General features: G+C 43.3%; 1 long non-coding RNA gene across 1 annotated transcript in view; it reads left to right on the top strand.

Annotated features, from left to right (window-relative positions):
• LOC146657911 (uncharacterized) overlaps nt 1-23,493 on the top strand; it is a 40,454-nt gene that overhangs the window by 4,693 nt on the left and 12,268 nt on the right. The window lies entirely within an intron of this gene.

Below are 23,493 nucleotides of genomic sequence, written 5' to 3'. Positions count from 1 at the left end.
ACGATTATTTGACGATATTTATTTCGTCCGCCAGAGCTTATATTATTTTTTTACATGCTGTAGTGCCATTTGTGGGAGCATTTCAAGTTGCTATACATCAATACAACTGTTATAGCCCATATTTTAATAATATGTATGCATTAAGTCCATAGTAACTACATTAATTGCAAAAAAGTGCAATAAACTACAAAAAAATTGAAAATCGTTTTTGTTTTTACATATATTTCTACTTGGAGAAATTTAAGAGGTTTATCCCTCAAAACTTTAAATACAAAAAAGTTGCAAAAAATAGTTTACAACAACAGGAAATTTATTTTGAGTGTCTTCATAGTTTTATTTTGGAGATACAGCAATTTTTATATACTGCAGGAAAAACAAAAAACAATCCTATGATGCAAATTTGCAAAGAATGTGCATGTGCATCAAAATAAACTATTTCCAGCAGTGCAATTCGAGTTCTAAGGCCTACAAGTAAAAAACTAAATTTTCCGCAAAAATGACGTCACTTGCGATAGTTCACGTTGATGTCTTTTTCAATGTGGGAAGTGTTAAGAACAGCTGATCGGATCGGCAAAGCGTGTTTCTGGAATATTATGCTTTTGTTCCTGCAAGCTCTTTTTGTGCAATTTTTGCAAAGCTATATGTGGAAGGAAACCGTGACCGAGGACAAGCTGATGGCATAAGAAGTAAGTACAACTCCTCTGGTTTCATATGGAAAAAAATTTATTGTGCTAGCTTAGCGTTCAGGTTCTACAGGGATTTAAAAATAGTTACACAAAACGAGCATGCTGCTCTGACCGGCTTTAAAGGTTTAACAATAACAATGTATTGAATAATGACTTTAAAAAATAATATAAAATAGTGTGCAAATACTGATAACAGTGCAAATGTTTGCAATATAAGAAATAAATGAAAAATGTGAACTTTGCAGTGTTGCTCTGTGGTGCAGCTACGACACCATAGCAAAGTTTACACACTGTGTCTACTTGATCCACGTCTGACTCCGCGAACCCATAATGTTTCCACACCACTTAAGTTTTTTTTTTTTTTACCTCTCTTTTCAACCAACGGCAGTCCACTCCTCTCCAAATAACTTCTGCTTAGCTTTCCGAGCTTCCCTCGGGTCCTCTTAATTGTTGTGACGCGTGTTCGAAATGCAGAGAAGTGCGCTTGATTTGCCACATGGAGCAGCGCGAGAGTAAAGCATGAGGGAGGGGCTAATAATCGGCTCAGTCATTTTTAATGATCGTTGAAAGCCCAGATCGTAATCGTGATTAAAATTCGATTAATTGAGCAGCCCTAGTTTCAACCACTGAAAACCACATGGAGGATTATGAATGTATGTTTAAATCAACTGTCAAGACTGACTGACAGATTAATAGTCTTTAGTCTAACTGTTCTGAGGCTGTATTTGATTTACACGAGTAACAACAGCATCCAGACATGGTTTTAAAAAAAATATCCACAAAGCTGATGTTTATCTGGAAGATGTTTTTGTTGTAATTATCCCCATCTAATCTAAGTGTCAAATGAAGGCAACTGGACTTAACTTTTTTGGAGAAGTTTCTTGTCCTCCATTTAGGGACTTGCATGCACGAGTCACACTCAGACACAATGAAAAATTACAGACACACTTAAGAACAACAATTAAGCCTTCTTGCCTTTTTAGTACAATATCCAGTGTGACTGAGTTGGATATTTGCACTCTTACACACATCTTTGTCATCTAAATGTCTGCAAAAACTGCAGTGCATGTATGAAAACTGCTCTTCTCTTTCATTTCTCCCTCAAACAACTGGTCTATATGGGGAAACTATTACTCAGCTCATGCCTTGGTGATTTGTTCTAAGAATGGATGAGATTCTGCCTCAGTTTGAGCTTCACAATGATGCAAAAGTGCCTCTGTGACTACGAGTGCTTCAGATTCTCATCCCTTTGTGGTTCAAGTCTAGTAGTATGTTGAGGCAGAACATTTGTTCACCCTAAATGAAAAACAACCAAGCGTAAGGAGAGCATTGTAGCGTATGTAGCTGAATGCAGTGAGGAATGCACAGATCAGTATGTTGGCAAAACAAAAGATCTGCTTCACAACACAAGATCATAAAGCAAAAGAAGTTTGGTTTTTTTTGGTTTTTTTAAATTTAGCACTTAAACAGTCCAGACTCTCTACAGATGTTTTATGTAGCGTGCTAACATGTTATATTATTTGTGGCTTTTCTACATATAAGTCACAAATGTCAGATTTAGTGGTGGTGCAGGAGAGTAGGATTTATTGCTTGAGGTCTATGGAAAAAAGTAGAAAAGACAAATAGTTCTAAAATGTTTGACTATTGAGTGAACATGCAACCAATGCTCTTTTGGGAATACATTTACTAGCTGTTTGAACATTTGAAATGTTATATGCAGTGGCAAAGTTGCTTATGCCACTAGTAGAAACAGACAGGCACAGATGCTCAACTTCACCTCCTCAAGAATCCAATTTGCTGTTTCTCTCACTATAAATGTGTTCTTCTCTGAAATGTCCAAAGAAAAGCAAATACTGAAACAGTCTCTCGCCGTGGATCAATCCAGTTAAAAGAAATGAACCAGACCAGCACCTAAAACCTTTCACACTTTATTTCATCTCTTCTCTTTTTCCTTCATGTCATGAAATGCTAAAAATCCTTTTCTATCTTTTCACTGCTTGTTGGTGTGTCAAGTATTCAAACCTGAAGATTTAAAACAAAAAAAAAATCCATGGCTGTCTATGAATCAGCAATGTGTCAGTATGTGAGTGGACAAGACAGCCTCTTCACGCTTGGTTAGGTTTTCACTCTCATACTCAGTAGGGCAGAAGGTTATGCCCACAGGCTTTAAATCACATTGGAAGGGTCCTTCTTGCTCAGCAAGGTATTGTTTTTGAGCTTCCAATGGATTTTTTTTTACTCTCATAAAAGAAACTTACCAACAGAACTGCTGTTAAATCTGGTCCAGGGCCCATGAGCAGTAACAAACAAATACTGATCCACACTTGTAGTTCTTGTTCCTTTTGGTGCTTTGGGAAGTGCCACACTCGATTAGGCCCAACAAGTCTGCCTAGGTATTACAGCTGACATTAAGGAAGCTGTTCTTCGTCTCTATCAGCACTTCCACACAACCGTGACTCACCAGCACCCCCACCCCCACCCCCCACAATGCATTGTGGCCGAGCCCTGAACGCTCCCAAGAAAATCTCCACTGGCCCGGAGCGACAGCAAGTACAGAGACAGGATTTATCCAGTTTGTGCCCTCAAAGCTCCACTCGCAGTGTTTAGAGGATGTGCACTGTCAGTTGGAACAGTGGGTTAGAGGATAGTTTCTCTTGTGTTTGGCAAGCATTCTAAGAGGGGAATGGGCTTTGCTATGACACATTTACACTTGATTAAACTACTGTGTTTTCTACTGATGTGTTCTTAGTCCTGATTTAGTGTTGAAGCCTCTACAGGAAGCCTTTCATAAGCTCTTTATATATTGCCAGAAAGATGTAAAGACACAGATGTGTAAAACCTGCTTTGGCAGAAGAACCCTGCACGTGGTTAAAAGTGTTTGGTAATGTTGATTAAATGATGGGATTATCTCTGCTGAGCGCTTGTTTGAAATTCAGGCAAGCTAGATGCTGAGGAAATGTTTCAGTGTGCAAAACACAGAATGTGAAATTGTAAATCAAAGTGAGTGATGCAGGGATTCATGCTGAGTACATAGATGATGTTTACTAGACGTGAACCCAATGCTTAGCACACACACAAACAGGTTTAGAGTATTTCTGCCTCTCATATTGATCCTATGAATTTCTGTTGTATGTGCTAAATGTAGAAGCATTCTGATGAATTGACATGAATAGCGAAAATTCAAATTGGTAAAGGGTCATTAGAAAAGCAGGGTATAACAGTTTGAAGCTCATAGCATGTAATTCATGTTGTTTGTATTCATCCAGTATCCAGATATCAGTATGGTTTTGAACAGTCTTTATCTTTGCTGTCGCTGGTCTGATATTCAGGCTGAATTTCCATCCATTTATTGTAGTTTGCAGGCTGTGTAGACTGCATATAAACATTCACTGTAGTGTATGGTTAATACCAAGACACATCTGGCCTCATCTAAAGGCTAATGTGTTTTCAGTTGTTTTGAATGGTCAGTGAAAGCGAGGATGAAAAGGTTTGAATCACAAAGAATAGAGGGAGGCACTGAGTGCTTGAACCAGTAATTGGTTACCATTTTGCACTTATCCTTTCTTTAAGTAAACAGGGTTTCTGAATGGGTTTTAAGTTAAATGTCTGAAATAAGGCTTCCAACATGGGGCTTGATGAAACAACAGAAGCTCACACTTTGGTTCACAGAACCCCAATGACTTACATGATGACAAGGTGGGTCAGCGACTCTCAGGAACACCTCCGATATGATAACCCCACGCTGCGCCAAATGCCTCAATCCCCATCACCTTTCAGAACTGAAGAAATAGATTTGATTTTAGGCGCCTTTCAAAACGCTCAAGGTCACCTTACAGAGAAGAGTCTAAAACAATAAGAAAATATCTGTCAATTTGATTAAACAAATTTAGAATATGTAAAATTACTAAGAACAAAGGAAGTTTTTTTTTTTTTTAATGTAGAATTTTCTGTTTGTTCAGGATTAATGTTTGAGTGATAGTACGCAAACTTTAATATATTTAAAGCTCCGTACAACCAATGCTATTAATGAAACACACAGCTATTGACTGTATTAACAGCCAAAGAAACACAGCTTGAAAAGAACTGAATAATGTGATCTCCTGGAAATAGCCTCTTTACTGTGCCTTTTTACCAGTTTCATTTTATATTACTATGAGTGAGATTTTATTAATATTTCATGTATCAAAAGCCCTATTTTTCCATTGGACAAGCCACTGTGATGTCACAAAATGCTTTGAAGACCATTCTCTCACTATCCTGTCAGAGATTATGTTGCTAATGATTTGTACACTAGGTATCAAACCTGATAATTTAAATTAAGGGACATGACTTTTTAAGCTGTGTAGGTGCATGGACACCAACAAATGCCATTCTACAATCTCAGTCCATGGCTATCATATGACCAATGCTTGTTCGCAAGATTGCAGGCATGTCCTTAAAAGTCCCTGGTGAAAATAATTTCTGGAAAGAGCTTTTTCTTCTCCTGGGTATAAGCCTAGAACTCGAAAGTGAGCAGACAACTTTGTGAAAGTGTTGTGCTCTCATAGTTTGATGAACCCACTGTGTTCGTTTGTCAGTCTCTTTAAAGGCTTAACATCTTCCAAAAATCCAAAATCCAATTTATTTATATAGCACATTTAAAAACAAAAGGTTTGCCCAAAGTGCTGTACAAAAGCATTTTAAAAACAGGAAACGAAGATGCCTGTCTAATATTTAAAGGCAGCGTATTCCAAAGTTTTGGGGCCATAATTGAAAAGGCTCGTCCTCCTCTACGTTTCAGCCTTGATTTTAGGACAACCAACAGCAGCTGGTCAGCTGATCTGAGGGTCCGTGAAGGAATATAAGGCTGATGTAACTCAGAAAGGTATGGGGGAGCAAGACCATTAAGGCATTTATAAACCAGTGTTAGGACTTTGAAATTAATTCTGTGATGAACAGGAAGCCAATGAAGAGAAGACAGGATAGGTGTTACATGTCCATGCCTTTGGGTACCAGTTAAGAGGCGGGCAGCAGCTCATCTTGCTCATCTTCAGCACGAGCTGAAGATGAGCAAGAGACCCTTGGCTGACTCCAACATAAAGTGCATTACAGTAGTCAAGCCGTGTTGAAATAAAGGCATGTAATACCTTCTCCATGTCCGGTCTTGACAAAACTGGCTTCAGCTTTGCTATTTGCCTCAGCTGCAAAAAGCTTTTTTGCAACACCGAACTAATATGTTTGTTCAATTTAAAATCTGAGTCCATAATGACTCCCAAGTTTGTCACATGCTGTTTGATACAAGACCCTAGCCAACCACAATTTACGAGCAGGTTGCATGAAATATTATTAGGTCTAAATACAATCGCCTCCGTTTTACTCTCATTGAAACTCAAAAAGTTCAGAGCCATCCAAGCTTTGACATCTTCAAGGCAGTTCAAAAGGATTTGGATGGAGCCTGGGCCATTTGGTGCAAAAGGCAAATAAATTTGTCAGTCGTCTGCGTAGCAGTGAAAGGATATTTCATGTTTTCTAAAAATAGACCCCAAAAGGAGCAGGTATAATGAAATAAGAAGAGGGCCAAGGGTTGAGCCCTGGGGCACCCCACAAGAAAGGGGGGCTGAGGTGGACTCAAAATTTTCAACTTTAACACTAAACATTCTTCCACTCAAATATGAGCAAAGCCAATCGAGTGCTGCACCTTTGATGCCAACCAGGTGTGTCAAATGGGCATATAAGATGCCTCAGTATTTCACTATTAGTCATAAAACCACTGAATATATGGCTTTTCCCATCAAGCCTGCATGTGCTTTAGAGTTCCTTTAATGGTTTGACATCCTTTCAAATTGCCATTATCAACTTTTCAAAGTTGCAGTCATTATTTCCAGCAGCACCCAGAAAGACGTGACAGGATGAATGCACAGACTAGACAATTTTCCTCCCCTTATGTTTATTCATCCAGCCAAATGAAAATTTCAGAGAAGAAAAGTAAAAGATGATCAAACATGACGAGAGCACTCTGCTGTCTCCCTTTATGTTTGAAATGTATCTTCCCTGATATTGCTTCTTTCTGGGATGAGAATTTAAGATCCAAGTGGGTTCCATCTTGCATCCATTTATCAGCACGGAAATGTTCCTGTTTGCTTTGAGTTAAATTATTTCCACTCTGCCTCAGCTACTCTGTTGGAAAGAAACTGCTTCAATGCTTTATCTTTTTCTGAGGAAATACACTATGTAATAAGAGGTGATAGCAATATTACAAAAACGAGTCTCTTCGGTCTCTGTGATTTCAATCTATTAGGGAAAAACTTGGTTTGTATTTGCTCGTATAAAAGCCAGACTGGAGATGAAGTGAAGGTGCCTTTCTTTTCATTAGAAAAGAATGAAGCTGCTTGTTTTCCTCTTGTACAAATAAAAAAAACTGACTGAGTTTGTTGTGTGAAGCTTTATTTTTGCTGCACAAGAAACTTAAGGCTGGCTGGCTGGCTTGCTTGCTTGGCTGGATGTATATAAAACAACAAAACAATCACACTAGGCATTTATCTCAAGTGTTCACCTTGACCTGCATTAGTGAAACAGAGTTACAGTCAAATCACGAGGTCAAAAACTGACATCTATGCTGACATGCTAAATACAACAGTAGGGAGCATGCATACTGTATGGGATTTTGTTGATTTAAAAATCCAGTGTCATAGTTCCTATAATTAAAGATCCAAATGTAGGACTCAAAGCACACTAAATGACCAAAATGAGATTATTAATATGTAAACAGAAGAAAAAAATAAATAAATCCAAAACCAGAAGAAAAAGAAACCCAAAAGCTTTCATCAGGTGCCGGGGGGAAGGAGCCCACTGGGTTATAGATACAGATGCTAAGAGAGAAAGACTAAGTAAAAGGACAGGACTAGTTATACACATTTGCTATTAAGTGAAATGGAGACAGTGTCAGTAGTGTCTTGTTTCCCCCAGCTATATTATATTGTTGAATTATGAACGCTGACCTTAATTGAGGCCTGCAGTTATTTAAGTGTCGTTCTGGGTACTTTTGAGCTCTTAGATGAGTCTCTATGTGCTAGGGGAGTAGGTCAGCCACTCCTGGGAAGGTTCACGACTGTTTCAAGATTCCTTCATTTGTGGATAATCTCTCAGCATAGTTCACTGCATTCCAAAGCCTTAGAAATTTCTTTGTAACACTTTCCAGACTTATAGATGTCAGTGACTTTCTTTCTCAGCTGTTTCTGAAATCATGACATGATGTGCTGCTTCTCGAAAGTGAATGTCTTTGGGCTGTGAAAGGAAGTCGGAGTACCCAGAGAGAACTCATGCAAACACAGGGAGAACATGCAAACTTCACACAGAAAGACCCCGGCCTGATGGTGGAATTGAACTCAGGACCTTGCTGTGAGGCAACAGTGCTAACTACTATGCCACTGTGCTATCCGAACATACAATTATAATGGCTCCTGTTGCACGTCATATCATTATTACATTATGATGTGGTGATAAGTAAAGTGAGGCCATGTAATTTCACTAGCTGGGACCACATCCTCAGAACGATAAGCGAAGAGGGATGAGGAAGTATGAACTGGTGCGGCGGTTTGGGGAAGGCCTCAAAGGGGACTGGCGACGGCTCCCGGGCTAGGTAGATCCCCAAAGAAGGCATCCCCTGTGGAAGTGAAGACTGGGCGTTTTCAGAGGTCTTAGCGATTGTTACGAATGTATAACAGTAGGCTTAGGATGATAAGCGGCCGAGGAGCTGGTTATGTGGTCGGGGTTTCCTTGCGAAAGGCAGAAGTCGTGGCGCCGATGCGGAGGGAATGGCTAGAGAAGAGATTTGGAGGAATCCCAGAAGACGAGAGCACTTGACAAATGCGTGAAAGAAACCATGATCTGGTTACAGGGTGGCCGGATTCGGTGAGCAGTTTGGCAAAGAAGTTGATGCAGCTGAGGTATGTCTTTATCGTGGGAATTTTGATGCACGGAAACCGGAAGGCATAAGGTATTAAGCTGTAACGGTTACAATGTCGAATGACGGGAAGGAAATATTGAAGTTACTATGGAACGAACGGGACGCGTTCCAAGCGGTCCCATAGGTGGACGATGTGCTTGCTGCGAGACTATTTATTATTGCTACTTGGAGACACTGCTGGGTTCCGCGATGCTAGGGTTTAGATTTCGAATGTTGTGGCTGAAAGTGGAGGAACCGGAGTCGGAGCGGCCTCTGCATGGAGGCCAAGAATATGGATTTGTGGGTCACCGCATGGAGGGCATGATGGAAGGAGAGTTGCTACGGTCTTGTTGATTATGTCGACTACGGGGAGATGGTCGGAGTGAAAGAGGACTGATCTTCTTGACCATTCGTGGCCCCACAGAAGGCCGCGATGGCTGCCGGATAGAAGAAGGCAGGAACCGCTCGTGGATATAATGGTGAAACTCGGGAGGCCCGGCTGAGGAGAAACCACGTTCTGTCTTAATAGCCCCCGAAGCCAGCAGAAAGGGCGACGCCTGTGTAGAGCTGAATGTCACCGGTGTGTGACGGCCGATCGTCGTAAGAGAAGAGATGCCGTTCCAGTTATCAAGCAGGAGTTGCCAGAGACGGGGTTTGGCTCCGGAGCGCTATTGAGCGTGATAGAGTCGAGGAGTGACACTGCGAGTGAAGCAGGTGGGAGATAAAAGGAGCAGGGAGGAATTATGGGATTATGTGTGTAGCACGGTACGAATGACCCGAAGGGGAGAGCAGCTGATGTTTGGAGCACGTGGGACAAGTGATGCAATAGAGCTATTCAATGGGCAGAGAGGCCTGGAAACGTTTGGTGCCGAGGACTCAAGGGACGTTAAAGGTCCCGCTGTTTGCTCTTCCGACGGTGGAGAGCCGTTCTGGAGCAGACGGATGTCGGAGTGGATAGCCCGTGGGCTGGCAGAGACGAGGGAGGGGAGGCGACCAGGAAATCATCTAGAGATGGACCAAAAAGGCAGTTTATGGTTGTTGGAGGATCTAACATGGAGTGTCGGGGAGTGAGTCGAAGAGCTTGGGGCTGCTTTTATAACCGAAGGTCGGCCTGACTGTGAACTAAAAGGCCTCAAGATGACTCTGAATGGGCACCAGAAATCGGGGTGGATTGGCGAGACATTAAGGCACTCGTGATGTCAGCTTAGGAGAGTCACACACCTCTGCTGGCAAGTATAATGAGAAAAATGGCATGGTTCAGTGGGGTTGTGGGGGAATGCAGGGCGGGAATGGCTGCTGCCGCAAAAGCAGCAAGAGTGGAGATAGCAGCATTGAGACATAGAACAGCCGGAGTCGTTAAAGTTATTGCAGATGGAGCGGCCTCCTAGGTGCATGACGGGCCTGCCCCACTTGTCTAAACCTTGTTGCTAAGGCATGAAGGAAGTGGAAGTCGTGGGTTTGGGAATTCCTGGTACTGGAGCCGGGGTCGAACGGGTAAGAATGGAAGGACGGCGTGAGGGCTGACTCTTGTTTTGGGCTGGGACGATGCAGGCGGAAGCAGGATGTGATGGGGCACAGCACGACTTGCAGGAGAGAGAAGAACGAGCGGCAGAGATGCGACGGTAGAGTTCCTGATCGAGACTGCCCCAGAAAGTGTCTTGGTTAAACTGCCAAAGGCGAGCAGCTGCCTGAGAAGCAAACTGGATTTGGTACTGATAGAATCACAATGCGAGATCGAGTACAATGGACGGGTAGGAGTTGAACTCTTGTCTTCGGGAGGGAAAGGCGGTGCAGAGAATGTCTGTGTACAACGAGAAAGCAAAAGCAAACTCAAGTGGAGTGAGCTCTTTCACCACTCGCAAGTGGAGAGTGTTTGCTAGTGCTGTCCGTAGAAAATGCCGTTTTTACCATTCTTCCCGCTGTAAACAACACTGTTTTATTCGGAAAAAAGCATTGCGTGCATTTCTTATCATAACTTTGCTTTTACGTGGCCCATCGACACAATTCAAAAACTGGTATATAGTTTGAAGTCCGCACTTTCGACCCAAGTTTAAATGGAGACTCTGAGTTGTCGTCTTAAATTGGTCATGTGATTTTGACGCAGAGGGTTAAAATGTGCTCCAGGGTTCCTCTCTTCTGCCAGAGAAGACAGCCTGGTGTCTCCACTTTCCCCCAAGTGACTCCATTCAATGGACTTGGTAGCACATCATATACTGCCTGAATCAGGAATTTTATCCGCTGGGGTTCTGCTTTCCACAGTTCATTCTATGTGACCTTGCGCTCTATAGCTTGCTCCCATCTTGTCCAAGCCCCCTGCAGCCTCAATTGCACCATTTGACTGGTTTGCTTCTCCTCAACTCCTGCTCGCACCTCCTCCAGGATCAGCGACCACCTCTCTTTCCCCTGTGCCTTGTCTTTTTTTTTTTTTTTTTTTTGCCTGCCCCGTTTGGCTCTTTTGCCATCAGAATTGTTGTCTAAAGGCAAAGAAAGATGCCCAACGGATTTACTTTACCAAATTGACCATCCCAGCCTTGCCGTAATGGTCCATTTGATTCACCTTTTAATGTTTATTTTATTTTCACTTACTGAATACGGGACAGACTTGACTGGGGGAAAGAAGGGGAGAAAGAAAGAGGGAAAGAGAAACAGCTGAGAAAAGGGACGGGGGAGAAGGGCAAAAAACAAAAAACAACAGAATGAGCAGGAAAAAAAATGCATATATCAATCACCTGGATCACCTGCTAAGAAAGAAAAAAGAAAACAAGCAGAAGAGAACAAGAGTAATAGAATAAAGAACATCACAATGATATATGGGAATATGACAGTAAATACTAAATATTAAACATTATTGTGCAGCACATAAGATCAACAGAACACAGTGTGCTTTGAGGTAGGAGCCAAAAAGGGTGTAGTTTGTGGGTGTGATCACCCGTGTGTAAACCTGTGAGCATGGACGCGCTTGTTTTTTTTTTGTTTGTTTTTTTTTTAAAAGGTTCCTTCATGCAATGATCTGCTAGAGGGTGTGGGGGGGCCACAGCCCCGTCCTCCAGGGCATGAAGCAGGTATGGAGGAGATCAAAACTCCAGACATCCAGAGGCCCCCAGAACACAAGAGACCAAGGAAGACCAACAGAGGGGCAGCCGCGCCACTGTCCCAGAAAGAGCTGAGGAGAGTCCCAGATGAGGGCTCACTCAGCAGCCGCGGAGCAGAAGCCAGGGGGAGTTGCAGTGACGCGCCCGTGAGCTCCGCCGGCAGCCAGCCGTGCCTGAGTGACCGAGCCCCAGGCCGAGCGGCCGGGGGCACCCCACCTCCGAAGTGGCCCGAGCGAGCCCCAGGCTCCAGGCCCCGATAAGTGGCCGCCAAGGAGTGAGCCGGTGTGTACCTGGACGCCCATCCCCGGACACAAAGAACCACCAACGCACCGATGTCTGAGGGAGTCCGCCACTGGCAGGGGAAGTGGTGGTAGGGGGAGATAGGCCTCCAAACCTTGGAGGGCCTAAGATGTCCCCAGAGAGGTGGCGCCTGACACCCAACCTGACATATAGACACAGAAATACAGGCACACACATATACAAACATCCATTCCCACCCTCACGCTCTCATATGCACTTACTCCACACTCAACCAACGTGGAGACAGACATAAAGAGACGCTGTACACACGATCACACTCCCCAAGCGTACTCTACAAACCGGGTCTAGGTACCCTTGCCCCTGGAGGGGGGAACTGCACCCAGACCCAGGTGGTGTTACCCTTTTCCCTGCGGTGGGGGGAGGCAGACCGCCCCGACTCCGCAGCAGCAGGGAGGCCCCACACTCCAGACCGCAGTCGGACGGCCAACCCCTCCTCCTAGCCCCCCCGCTCCAGCAGGTCGCAGAGAATGGGGGTGAGAGAAGACTCCAAACCTCCCTCCACCCGCTCATTGTAGTGTTGATGCATGTGTGTTCTAAGGTGCATTTAAAACCCAGGAGGGCATGGAGCTACCTGCCAGAGAGCAGCAGGTAAGCGCATGGTCCCTCCTGCTAGCCCTCAATGTCTATGTGTATTTAACATTGAGAGGTGGGCAACGACGCCAGGGGTGAGGTGTACACCCTGATGGTACTTTGGATTCCGTGTATCGTGCCCACCGCCAAGATCCTATATGTATGTGTAATGAGAGTGTGAGTAATGTGAATGTCTAAGTTGTGGGATAAAATTGAGGCAGAGGCAGCCAGAAGGGGACAGGGGGGGGGGGGGGGGTAGCCTCCTCTGCACCCTGGTGACATACCCCTACTCCAAGGTCCTGCATGTGTGGGTGGTTGTGGTGGAGCGGGAAGAGGGAGGCAGCTGGAGATGGGGAGGGAAGGAAGGGAGGGGCAAGTGACCCCTCCCTGGGGCCAGCTCCCCCGCTGACCCCAGTGCCTTGTCATAGTTAGGTGTTCTACTGCTACCTAAACCCGCTCTTCCCTGGGCCACTGTACCCACTATCACCCTTTGCTGCAGCCTTGATACTGCAATGTCTACAGCCTCAGCAGCCAGGGAAACCTGGGGGTCACTGGACTCCCGATATTGGAGCAGCTCCCTGGACCGGCTCACCATGAACTCCTCGCTTAGGCTGCTAAAGAGGAGCTTCAGCTTGTTGTTATGACCATACAGAGCAATGCTACTCAGGCTTCGTGGCAGTCCCAGCCACCTGCGCAGAAACCTGCTGATCCTCATCTCGAATCCTTCCGCTGTTGAGATGGGAACTTCATAGACTAAGAGGGGCCACAAAATCCGGGGCAGAATTCCATGCGGATAAATCCAGGCCTTAAACTTGCAAGGAAGGCCAAATTTATCCACTGATGAGAGCCAGGTCTCCAGGTCTTCGTTGGAGGCTGCATCTTTCAGGCTGCGGTTAAATACCTTACCTATGCTCTTCACGGGCGCCTCATTAAGTTTCTTCAGCACAAGCGACCTCGACTTGGTGGGCTTGAACCTCATGCGTGCCCAAGAAATCATTTCATCAAGACCCTTCAGTATCCACCTGCACCCTGGAACAGACGTAGTTGTCACCGTCAGGTCGTCCATGAAAGCTCTGATGGGTGGCTGCCTGACTCCAGACTTGGTGAGTGGCCCTCTACACTGGACTTCTGCAGATTTGACCAACATGTTCATAGCAAGAGCGAAAAGGATGGGCGAGATCGTGCATCCAGTGATAATCCCCTTCTCAAGCCAGTCGGAAGTTGTTGTTCCGGAAGAGACTCTCAGGTGGAAGTCGGCGTAGTAATCCAGGATAAGATTCCTGAACTTTTCTGGGATGTAATACCGGTTCAGTGCCTGTTCTACCAGCTTGTGGGGTACAGATCCGTAGGCATTTGCAAGGTCAAGCCAACAGAATCAGAATACTTTATTTATCCCCAAGGGGCAATTAACAAACAACCGAGCAGCATACGTTGAAGATGGTTCATAGTACTGCCAGGTCCCCTCTGTTCTCCCTGGCTTCCCTAATGAGCTGTGTGACCACATCCGTATGCTCCAGGCACCCTGGAACCTTCGGGATCCCTCCTTTCTGGACTGAGTTATCGATGTAAGAGTTCTTCAGAAGATGTTCTGTCAGTCACTTAGCGACGATGCTAAAGAAAAATCTAAAGAAAATCTTCCATTCAACACAGCAACGAGATGGTTCGGAACTGCTCGATGTTCTTCTCCTCCTTTGGGATCCACACCCCCTCCGCTTGTCTTCACTGGTTTGCTACCTTACCCCTCCTCCAAATCACCCTCATGATTCTCCAGAGTCTAGTCCGTAGCCTCGGACAGTTCTTATAAACTTTGCAAGGTACTCCACTGGGCCCTGGAGCAGAGCTTGCTCTCTTTACCGCCTCCTGGATCTCCTTCCAGCTGGGCTCCTCCCCATCGAATTCCTGCTCTGGTGCAGATGGATCGATCAGGGCGTGACAGGGACCAAGATCTTGCTCTCTACTTTCGTTACTGTAGGTCTCCTTAAGGTAGTGGTCGACCTCTGCTTTAGAGCAGACAAGATACCCACTGCACTTCTCTCCTAGCAGCTGTTTTGTAAACCCAAAAGGATTCGCTAGGAATGCGGCTCGCCTCCTGGCCCTCTCCTTCTTTCTCCTCCTGTGCCACTCAGCTCGCCTTAAGGTCATTAACCTCTTGTGGATTATGCTACGTAATTATGCAAGGGGTCCCCTCTCCTTCTCACTCGCCGCCTTAGCTGATATATCTTGTTGGCTCTGTTGTTCATGGTGTAGAGGCTTCGCTGTCCGCTTCTCCTCTTGTCCAAACCTATCATTGTTGTCATTGTCTTTAGGCATTGTTCAACTTGTCCTTTGGCAGTTGCTTGCAGGATGGTATCAACGTCTTCGTCGAACTGGAGCCACTCCTTCTCCTTGCTAGCTTGAGGCCACTTTCCGCGACGGTGTTCTGATGACTTGTGAGCTTTGGGGGCCTGCATCACCTGGAGGCACTGTGGGGTGATTCTGGGCCTGGTTCCTCCTTCGTCTCACCAGGTGTGCTTCCTGCGTGCTATGATGCCAACACCTTCTGCTCATACTTCATTTTGGCCTGGTGGATCCGCACGCCATGTCGGTTCTTGCATATCTTGCCGCATATGCATTCCGCTGTCGCTGTCATATTACCATTGCCAAATGTCTTATTTCTTTGATCCATCCGGTGCGATTCCCTTCCACCCCCCCTCTCGGGAATCCCTGGGGGTATATTTCCAGTAGGTTGACTTGTAGCTTTAGTGGGATCTTCCTCTCGGAAGATGCAACTTGGGATGCCACCCCTCGCTGCCCCTATGCCGACTTTCCAAGCTGTCCACTGTCATGGAAATGAGAACAACGGGCATTGGAGAAGGGGGCATTTATAGTCTGAGGTAAGAAGGGGCGTGAAGGAGGAGTGGTCCCGCTCCTGAAATTCAGACGATATCTCCACCAGTTAGCCAGATATATTTCCATGATTCATTGTTTTAAACACCAGTTATGCTTAATTTTCTTGCATGCCATTGTTATGGAAATTTTACCAATAACCTGCAACACACTGTACCAGTGAGCATTTTGAAATTGTTTAATAAACACATTGCAATGTGGAAAGAAGCATCCCAGCCAGAATACTAGGATAATCTCTGAATTGTAGCCGCCAACCTTGCACGTCATGTACAGAGACAGACAAAGACATTCCACAAACTCTTACATGTTGGCCGCTCTCACGAGGGGGGCTATACCATCAGCCCCATCCTTAAAAAATATAACATTAACATTCTACATGCATGCATACAATTTGTGTCAGGAGTGATCTTTCTATAGTAAAGTGACATGATTAAAATATGTGATTAATACATCAGAAAAGAAATCTGCCACCACGTAGCCATGTACCAAAATGTTCTTGCCCTATCTTGCTCTCTGTAGAAGTCTTTTTTTATCACAACTTTAAGTATGATGCTTAATGTCTCAAAGCGACATGCATTTCAGCAGCTACTTTTTTGTCTCATTTTCATTAAAAAAAAAAAAAAACAGCTCTGGCTGACGAAATCAACACTTAAATTAACAGACAAAATTAATCCCACAGTCATGCCGTGTTGGTGGTGATTAACAAAGATTCCTTAAAGAGAATCAGCTCATTATAGTCCAACGTGACTGGAGACACAATTAAGGGTAGAGTTGCATCACCGTGATTTTAAAATACAGCTTGTGTAATTCATGTGGAATATATAACTTTTTTCATTAGCAGTTTGCTTCACATTCATGTGTCAGTTGCACAAACTGCATGAGACCAGACTCACTTCTCCTTCAGGTTTCCTTTAATCCTCCACCAGAAATAAAGTATTCTCATTTAGCTTGAGGCAAAAAGTGTCCATCAAAAACAGGTCACAGCTAAGTCTTTTCTCTTCCCTTTTCCCTTGCTCTCTACTTATACTGCAAAACCTAACCTTCATTCAGCCCTCCGCCTTGGTTGGGAGTCTTCATCAGTGAACATTTTTGAAACCTATGTTAGCATATTTCAGAACATGTTTGAATGCTGCAACCAAGGATATGTGGCAGGCTTCTGTACAAATAAAACTCATTTGCGTTCCTGTATGAGTCTGTGGTCATAGACAGTTAACATGTAGTATGACTTTTTACTTCGGATTAACAGTTTGACCTTTAACTTGGTATCTGTAAGTACACCAGTAACCTCGTGGCCTTTTCTCAGTGATGACACACTTTAGGCTCTGTTTTTCTGCGGTCTGCTATTGTTTTCTTTTTTGTGTTACTGAATTAATATATATGGGAGGTAGCTCTGTGTTTATGCTGATTAGATTGCTGCTATGTTAAAACCTGCTTGCACCATCTCTTATTGCAAATGAATCCAGTTTTTCTAAAGATACCTCTAAAGTGATGTGTTTGGAACGATATATAAACTACTTTTTTTACACATTACAACAGTATGGATTTGCAGTTTGATTTCAGGTGCTTACAGTATTTTTCCTATCTGCATTCAGGTCTCAAAAGGTTGCACAGCTGAAATACAGTTTCAGATAAGAAGAAAAAACATCTGGCTTTTAACAGCTGAACATATTGTTACTTCAGGCAGCATACTGTGTTGAGCTCAGCCAGCTACCAGCAGATCAGCTGATCCAAATGGGAGTCCACATCAGATGGTTGGTTCTGCTGATATCCTTCTGAGCGTGTGGTGGATAATCAGCTTACAGTTGCTGCTTCCTCTCCTAGCGACTCTCACACCTTCTCCCTTGACTCTCTGTCATGATATTCCTGCCATTTTTCATGTCATTTGTCTTGTCTGTTCTGTGAGGGGTTCTTGGTGGTCTTCCGATTTTTTTTGCCACATTTTTGGGGGATTTTTTTTTTCGTTTTTGGCCATTGGTGGTCAAAAAAGAAAGACAGGTTGTGTGTTTTCACCAACACAGGCTTTCTTATGTTAGCAAAGCAATTGTAAGCATGTTGGTATGCTAATAGTAGCTGTAATTGAATCACAGAGTTGTTAGCCTCAGTTGCGTATTGTATCAGGGGGCTTAAATTATCATACCTAAATATCTAACAATTGTTTACTTCTTAAACCATTTCTGTTATTGAAGACTATATTGCAGTTTAGTTCATTCTTTTCCCGACGGTCCCTAACCCTATTTTCTGAATCCTGTCATAGCCTTAAGAACTAACCACCCAGAAACACTAATGCCAAACATTCACAGGTCATGAACTCTAGACGATGAATGATGCTAAAAACCAACAAAGTAAAATATGAACCTCAGTGTTTCGTGGAATGCTTGTTTTCTTTCCATAGTTGTTGGTCACACAATGTGAGCTGAAATTAGGAATTACCTAAGCATCTATCACAGGTTCGCAGCTGGATTGGCAATGTCTTTATTCTAACAAGGTTCACAGCATGGTGGAGGTTCACGTCTGGAGGGGATAGGTTTGTTTGTCAGAGATGTTTGGGAATCCTTTTTGCGCTCTACTTTTAAACCTCTGCTTTGCTTCCGAGACTCGAAGTGTGACCAAAGGAATACGTTTACTCTGGGGGTGTAGCAAAGTGCTGCCTCAGTCACTGTGGTGGGGTTGCAGGATAAAAGAAAATCTATCATTTTGCACTCAGAACTTTTAACTTCTGGAATATATTAACATGTAATCAAGCAGGGAGAAAGAATAGTGCTTTGTGCACAGCATCCACAAGAAGTCATTCAGGGGTGCTGGTGAAGCATAACAAAAAAAATCGTCTCTCAGTGGAAGGTTTGTATAAATATTATTTATGCAAACAATCATGTTTCTTCATGGGGTTCATGTATAATCAGGCAGTTAATGGCACACGTAATCAAAGGACAGCCTGATATATTTGTTAAATTTTTCAGTAGTGAATATTCTCCACCAGATACAGAGATGGCTGTGTGACACACACAGCTCACTCTCAAATCACCCTAAAGGTACCCTTCAGAGTTTGTAGTCTTTTTTTTTTTTTCAAGGAAACAAAACGATAACAGTATTTCTCGCCACATCACATTGTCTCTATCCTTGAGCCCCAAAACATGCTGAAAACAATTCTGTCCTTGTAAAATAGTTTTGAAACTGAGTTCCTCCTTTTTCAAGCTGTCATGGTGTTGCATACGATGTTCACATGTCAAAGAGCAATTATAAAGAATGGTTGGCATAGTAAAGGTAAGCTACCCAAGGTCTAGTTTAAACAATGGGTCCATGACTCTAAAATCTTAGTAATGATTTATATAGTTATGCAGTACAGTTTTAGAAATGTGGAAAATTGGTTGCAAATTGCAAAAGCATTGAGGTTGCACCAATTGCATCAGGCCAGTTCAGGCAAGAATACCTAAAATACCTATGTACTGGCTGAGTCACACTTTAGTAAAAATGTTAGTGTTAGTTTGTTTTAATAGCTCTGTCTTAAACATGTGAGTTTTTCTTCCTTGTTGTCGTAGAACTGTGAGTTTCATTGTGGAATGGGACTGTGGTGCAGCAGCTACACACTGCATGCATTGCTTACTCTAGGTCAGGGGTCGGGTTGGGAAGGAAGGGTTAACTGATGGCGCGACCATAGCTGGACTAGCCATTGAGCATACGGTGATTTTTCATTTTTATGGGCCGATGGGTTTTGTTTTGTTTTTGTTTGTTTTTTTGGGGGGGGGAGGGTTTAACAGTATAAACATTAAGCAGTCTATCTGGGTCAGATATAAACCAAGTTTAGGTGTAGTTTATTTTCGTTGTGCTGACATTTTACAGTCAGTTAACTCGTACTGCTTACTAGCTAGCATGGAGTTTATATACAGCTGGGTGGGTGCTATGATGTTACTGATAGTGAACGTTATTTTATTCATAAGGTTAGTTAGAGTTACCAACCATCCCATATTCAGAGTAAATATTACACGTTTCGTATTGAGCCGAAAACGAACGCGATTGTCCCGTACTTCAGCTAGAATGAAACAAAGCTGGAGTTATTCTGCGTCTTTACGCTGTCAGCTGCTTCGTCTTCTCTCATTCTCTCCCCCTCCTTCTCCTGTTGCTACTTCAATCATGATCAATGATCAGCTGATCAGCTTTTCTCTCTTGTTTGTTTATCGCTCACTTTGCGCCAGAAAGAGGAAACCAGCGGAGGTCACCCTAAACAACAGCAACACATTTAAGCTTGATCAGCTGTTGTTAGAATTTATTTAATATTAATTATTAGTATCACCTGATGTTTGCTGGAGCCACAGCTGTAAAAGCTGCTGGTCATGTCGGTTTGGATATGTGGTGAGAGGGAAACATGAAGATGAAACCAGGAGATGTCCTTACTGAATCATCATAGTTGAACAGGTGATGAAGAAGCAGGTTTACCTTTTAGGTGACATGAGTTGAAGGGAAGTTATGAACTGTTTCTGAGAGACAAATAACACCAGGATCTTTTCAAAGTAGCTGAGAGCTGGTAACTGTCACAATGGCCTCGATTGCAGATAACCACAAACAGACGGCTCAAACGTTTTGCAGTGTTTATTATTTAGTCAACAAGTGAATTCGTGACAAGGAGTTGCTAACGAAGTAGCTGGGGGTCAGTGGGGGGTGAACGGAGCGGTTGCGTCTGGGGAAAAAAAGAGAACAGGGTTAGGAAGGCGGCAGGTGCGGGGTATCCTAGCAGAGGTGGAACTGACTGATATCGCTTACTGGTGACCGGCATGAACCTCGCTTTGAGGGAGAGGCGGTGGTAGTCCAGGGGTGTAGTGGAAAGGCTGGCAGACCTGAGTTCCGCTGTGTCCAAGGTGGTGAGTGAGGCCGGAGGGCAGGCAGGTGAGGTAGCATAGCATAAGCAGCATGAAAGGTGATAGGAAGACAGCATCTGCAGACCGTTCAAGTTTCTTTTAGGTGTTCTTTATTTTCTGGCGTCGCCTTTCAACAATTCTCTCAAAAACATCAGAAGCTGTGAGTCAAAATCTCACCTGCTTTATATAGAATTCCACTCACACCTGGATCTCATTAACCTCTACCATTGGGAAAACAGGGTAGACTAAATAACACCGTCTAGACAAAGAAACAGGAATAAAATCATTTTTCCACTTAACAAACTCATTCACCCAACGAAACAGTTTGAAAAGTCACTCTTCACCTAATCTGACTCATGAGGTTATTTTAAATGAAATAAACAATTTTACACAAAATAAACACCCCTTCATTTGGTTACACCCAATTGACATGATCAGTGACATCATATCCTGTAGAATCAGGAAGTACTGGGGTGGCCCTTCCCACATACCTGTTTTACACATAGGACCTGTCCAAAGGAACACACAATGGTAAGTATAACCAAACTACATAAACAAATGAAAGATTCAAATCAATTAATGATGAAGTGACATTTAGCTTTAAGTACAATTGCACAGATGACATAAATATAACCAATGCTACCACAAACAGACCCGGGATAGTATGTAGAGCTAAGGTTACATGTGCTGTGTTTACATTAAAGCATTATGATAGACTATAGGATAACAGAACACAGAATAACAATATACGCAAGTGACAAATGGCAAATGAATTCTGTCCTAGCCACTTTGTCACAGAGGGTCCTTGTATTCCTCATGAATATGAAGATCATCCAAGGCGAGCTGGGGTTGAGGGTGATGACAACGAAGGTCCAGGAAATCTGAAGCACATGAAACCAACGTTAACAATGAAAAAGTGGCAATAGCGCAAAAAGCCGTAGAGTCAATACCAACGTGAGGTCGTTGACAAACTGGCGGTGAAGGAGAGTCTGAGGGGGGCCTTAAATCCTCAACCTGATTGCCCCGAATCAGTCTCAGGTGTGCAGGACTGCAGCAGGGAGATGGCTCCGCCCAGGGGTGGAGACCAAGGAACTCAGGTGCCTGATAGCACTTTCCAGTCGAGTCTCCAGATCCTGACAGTAACTGTGCAGGGGTGGGTCTAGCAAAGTTTTGCCAGGGGGCCAGGTAGGGCATTAACAGGGAAAGGGGGGCACAAACAAATACTTTTCTTTCTTATTCTCCTTTAAAATGTCTAGCTTTTAATAAATAATTATCTGAATCTCTGAATCTTACAACCAAAGTTTTTGTCTGATGTAAAATGTATAGAAATCATACATATACCATATACAAGACAGTGTACATCACTGTCACAACAGCATTTGTTTTCATTCAAAGGCTTTATGGCTTTAATACGGGGAGTGCAGAATTATTAGGCAAATGAGTATTTTGTCCACATCATCCTCTTCATGCATGTTGTCTAACTCCAAGCTGTATAGGCTCGAAAGCCTACTACCAATTAAGCATATTAGGTGATGTGCATCTCTGTAATGAGAAGGGGTGTGGTCTAATGACATCAACACCCTATATCAGGTGTGCATAATTATTAGGCAACGTCCTTTCCTTTGGCAAAATGGGTCAAAAGAAGGACTTGACAGGCTCAAAAAAGTAAAAAATAGTGAGATATCTTGCAGAGGGATGCAGCAGTCTCAAAATTGCAAAGCTTCTGAAGCGTGATCATCGAACAATCAAGCGTTTCATTCAAAATAGTCAACAGGGTCGCAAGAAGCATGTGGAAAAACCAAGGCGCAAAATAACTGCCCATGAACTGAGAAAAGTCAAGCGTGCAGCTGCCAAGATGCCACTTGCCACCAGTTTGGCCATATTTCAGAGCTGCAACATCACTGGAGTGCCCAAAAGCACAAGGTGTGCAATACTCAGAGACATGGCCAAGGTAAGAAAGGCTGAAAGACGACCACCACTGAACAAGACACACAAGCTGAAACGTCAAGACTGGGCCAAGAAATATCTCAAGACTGGTTTTTCTAAGGTTTTATGGACTGATGAAATGAGAGTGAGTCTTGATGGGCCAGATGGATGGGCCCGTGGCTGGATTGGTAAAGGGCAGAGAGCTCCAGTCTGACTCAGACGCCAGCAAGGTGGAGGTGGAGTACTGGTTTGGGCTGGTATCATCAAAGATGAGCTTGTGGGGCCTTTTCGGGTTGAGGATGGAGTCAAGCTCAACTCCCAGTCCTACTGCCAGTTTCTGGAAGACACCTTCTTCAAGCAGTGGTACAGGAAGAAGTCTGCATCCTTCAAGAAAAACATGATTTCCATGCAGGACAATGCTCCATCACACGCGTCCAAGTACTCCACAGCGTGGCTGGCAAGAAAGGGTATAAAAGAAGAAAAACTAATGACATGGCCACCTTGTTCACCTGATCTGAACCCCATTGAGAACCTGTGGTCCATCATCAAATGTGAGATTTACAAGGAGGGAAAACAGTACACCTCTCTGAACAGTGTCTGGGATATGGAACGCCAGGACTGCCATAATGAATTAATTAAATACACCATTAAATAATTAATTAAATGTGGCAATAATTAATTAAAATTGGAATTAATTAATTAAATAAATAGTTATGATATATGTAATTAATTAATTATTGACACATTTAATTAATTATTTATGTATTTCACGTTTTAATTAATTATTGACACATTTAATTAATTAATTATTGACATATTTAATTAATTATTTATGTATTTCACATTTTAATTAATTATTGACACATTTAATTAATTATTGACACATTTAATTAATTATTGACACATTTAATTAATTATTTAATGATATATTTATTTATTTCATTTTGGCAGTCCTGGCGCCTGGCTCTCATCATGAAATAATTTTATCTGTCAGCCTCACCCATCAAACTCAGGGGGCGGGGTTAACGCTGATCGAGTCAAAACCATTGCTTTGGCCTGGTGGCCATTGTTTCTAGCACACAACAACCGGCATGTGGAAGCTAACAGAACTGAGCTTTGAAAAACCCTGTTTGTGTGTTACCAAATACCGTTTTAATATTTTTTTAGCCGAGAATGTAGTGGTTTAATCTTCATGTGTCTGGTCGGTTTGTCAAGATACAGCCTCTTTGCAAAAGTGT

This window comes from Rhamphochromis longiceps, linkage group LG12, assembly GCF_057381845.1.
Source record: "Rhamphochromis longiceps isolate RC_006_pf linkage group LG12, R_longiceps_female_GT1.1, whole genome shotgun sequence".
Lineage (NCBI taxonomy): Eukaryota > Metazoa > Chordata > Actinopteri > Cichliformes > Cichlidae > Rhamphochromis > Rhamphochromis longiceps.
This window is presented reverse-complemented; position numbering and strand designations above follow the sequence as displayed.